Consider the following 3,469-nt stretch of genomic DNA (forward strand, 5'->3'; position numbering starts at 1 on the left):
CCATTTTTGATGTTTAACAAATACACATCTAAACAATATGATTTTTCAGTTTACGCAGAAGTGCATTTATAAAACTTTAAAGTTTTTAGTCGTTTAAATATTTTGTTAATTCATTTTTATTATTAAGTTGTCTTACATGCATGCGGGTTAGTTTTCATAACAGTTGTAATAAATAATTAGAGCATGATAAATAATCAGAGCATATAATATATGTAAAAGACTCATATTTAAATACATAAACATGGTACATTAACATGAATGTGTATAGTGTTATGCACGAGAGCTTCTAAAAATCTGGAGACTTTGTGTTATCCTATTCTATTCATGTTGGTCTTTTTGGATTATATTGTTTATTCTTCCCTCTTATTTGCTAAAGGATAAAAAAGGACGATTCTATTACTCAACTAGGATAAGTCTACATGATGAATTAGATACGTAGAACATGAATAGTAACTAAATATATAGACACCAATTCAAAAAAATAGCTTACTTTTTCTTAATTCCTCTTGAGCTCTCTTGTATTTTATTAAGAATCTTAAGTTTTTCTTCTAATGAACCAAATAGATTTTCCTTTCAACTCTTTCTTTTTCTTTCTTTTCTTACCCATTCCTTTCTCTTATCTTTTTCTCTTTATACTCTTTCTTTCTTTCTTCCTTCTCTTTTTTTCTTTTCACTCAAGAGCTTTTTCACTTTTTTTTTTTCATATTCATCTTCTCTACTAAAGAATTCATCTTTACTTTTAATGAATGTTTTACCTCTTTTAATGAGTTCTCTCATCTCACACATTAGCTCTTGGTTTCTCTCAATTCACTAGTGGAAAAAAGGATTTTATGATGACTTATTATGACAATGTGAAATCTATATGTCATAATAAACTGACATGTAATATTCTTGTAATAAAAGTAAGAGTTATTATGATGTATTTTGAAATACCTATCGTAATAGTTGGACGAAGAAGCAAAATTGAAATTAAATTCAAAACGTATTAAGAAAAATCTAAGAAGACCTCTCATAGGCTTTCATAATAGGTTAGAAGTTCTAGTATTTTCATAATAAAGTTCAAAACTTATTATAACAAGTAGTAAACCACATGTCATAGAATCTGAATCCCTAATCTTTTTCTCTCTTCAAGTTCTCTTCATTTTCCCAATTTGATTTACACGTCCTCTATTCACGTTCTCTCTTTCTCAGTTCATCTTCTTCGTTCCTCTTGTTAATGTTGTTCTTCTCTTCTCTTTACGTTCTCCCCACATTGCATCAACGCCATATTCTCCCCACATTGTTAGTTCTCCATGCCGTCATCTCTGAGACGTCTTCTCTTACGTACAATCAACTTTTCTCCTTTCCTTCACTTAGGGTCACGAATTTTGTAGTACTTGTTGCCATTCAATATTTGCTTCAATGCAGAACTGTGATTGCTTTGTGGCCTATGCTTGGCAGATTCAAGATGACGCTTGTCCTCACAGATTAGCACTCTTGTCTTTCAGAAAGTGATGCGAACTCTGCTCCGAATCCTATCAAAGGCTCCTCTACTCCGTCTCCCACCGTTTGCCTTCTTCTCTCCGCCGCCAACTCTGCTTAAGGTGCTTTTGCTGGCTCCCTTTTCGGCTACGGTTCTCTTAATAATACTTATATTTTAAGATCGGTTTGTTTATTAATATAAAATGTTCATATACTCAAATAGATGAGAAGAGTGTGACCTTGTTTCCAATATCCTTAAAAAATGCAGTGAAAACTGATAAATTAGATAGTTGGAGGAAAAGTGTTTGTTAAAATGACATAAAAGAAGATGATGAAAGGAATTATGATATGATAGTATTCAAATGCTACGTGAAAGAGTATTTCAAAAAATATCAACAGAATACGTGTTCCTTCACCCAAGAGGTCTAATTTGGAAAAGCAAACTTTTAATTCTGTCAAATACAGTATAAGCTTACTTCAGAATCCTTCCCAGTACAATGTTCTTCACTCATAATGTGATTTCTTCACATCTGCAGCCATTAATGCGGGTCTAGCTGATGTTGTGCTGGTCTTGCTACAAGTTTTCCTGGTATCTTTTTTTCTAATAATTGATGAATTGTCAACATTTACTTGAAAATTTTGTTAACTTGATTGGTCCATGCACCAATTGAAATTAAGGATAAAAGCTCAGACTAATCTCTGCCTATTTTGATTGCATATATGTCAATAAAACAAAATATTTGCTTCACTTTTTTTTACATTGAAAAGTATGTTTGTAAACATGATCTTCAAGTCAAACAGTGCGACGACTATGTCTTCAATTGGTGACTGGGGAATGTTTTAAGGTTTATTAATAGTGTTTAGTTTCTATCAGTGATTTTAAATTGTTAACATATTAGAAATGGTTTCATAAAAATGGAATAGTTGGCTGAGTAACAGTTAATAAAATAAAAATGGTTTTAAGTTATTATGTAAATGGTTTCATAAAATAAAAATGGATGATAATGATTTCATTCACGAGATGGACAGTGGAGATGGCATAGTTGGCTGAGTAGCAGTTAATAAATGCAAATAACAAACTCTTATAAGCTTATTGCTTTCTTCTCTTCACATGCAGTGAACTGAAATCTCAGATTCTGTCCAGAATCTCATTTTTTTGTTTACTCATAAATGCGCCATGCGAGTGGTTGTGAGCGGTATTCTGTATTTATAATCACACTGCCATGCTTCCAAAACAAATTTTTATTGTTTTCAGAAAAGAACTTCCACAGTGTAGTTCTTAAGACGTAAAAAAATGTCAAAGTTCCCCTTCCTCCTCTTCACTCAAACTTGAATTTGAATTTATTTTCCTGCTATGAAAATTTAATTATGTCCTAATTTCATTTTACATTTGAGTATTTTCAATTAAAGTTTTATATTTTTTAGTTAAGTTTTTTTCTGTTTAATTTTTCTGTTGATTATTATTTTATTCCATCATCTTCTTTATTTGTCTTTACAAGTTAGAAAGATAGAGTTTTGTAATTAATATAAAAAGATATTGTGATTAGTGTAGAATATAATAAGTTATTTTTATTGATTTTGTAAAGAAGGTGTGAACAACAAAATGGTCATGTTTATTTTTCACTATAACTTCTACGTTATATTTCCTACAATGATCAATTGACAATAATAAAAATACATGAACAATAAAAAAAAACTATTATCCTTATACATTAATTTGCATGAGTTTTTCAAACATCTACAATTAGAATCGTCCCAATCAATTGGTCAAAGATTTCTAGTATCGAATTTATATTATGGAGCTTTTTGTTGTTAAGGATTTTAACTTCTTTTATTAGTGACTACTATTTTGTGAAAGTTTGAAATATCCTTTATTTATAATTATCAACCTACCTTCATAATTTCTTAATTTAATTAAAAAGAATTTTCATAATAAGAAATAAATAAAATATATAAAATTGTAAAGTACATAAAAATTAATCAAAATTAATTTTATTGTTGATTTAAA

At 29.5% G+C, this 3,469-nt stretch overlaps 1 long non-coding RNA gene across 1 annotated transcript; it reads left to right on the top strand.

Annotated features, from left to right (window-relative positions):
* The first annotated feature begins 1,119 nt into the window (after positions 1-1,119).
* LOC128194352 (uncharacterized) lies at positions 1,120-2,258 on the top strand. The gene is made up of 3 exons (XR_008245783.1): positions 1,120-1,323; positions 1,441-1,583; positions 1,998-2,258. It is a non-coding gene; the product is annotated as an uncharacterized LOC128194352 (long non-coding RNA).
* Positions 2,259-3,469: the final 1,211 nt, after the last annotated feature.

Source organism: Vigna angularis, chromosome 10 (genome assembly GCF_016808095.1).
Source record: "Vigna angularis cultivar LongXiaoDou No.4 chromosome 10, ASM1680809v1, whole genome shotgun sequence".
NCBI lineage: Eukaryota > Viridiplantae > Streptophyta > Magnoliopsida > Fabales > Fabaceae > Vigna > Vigna angularis.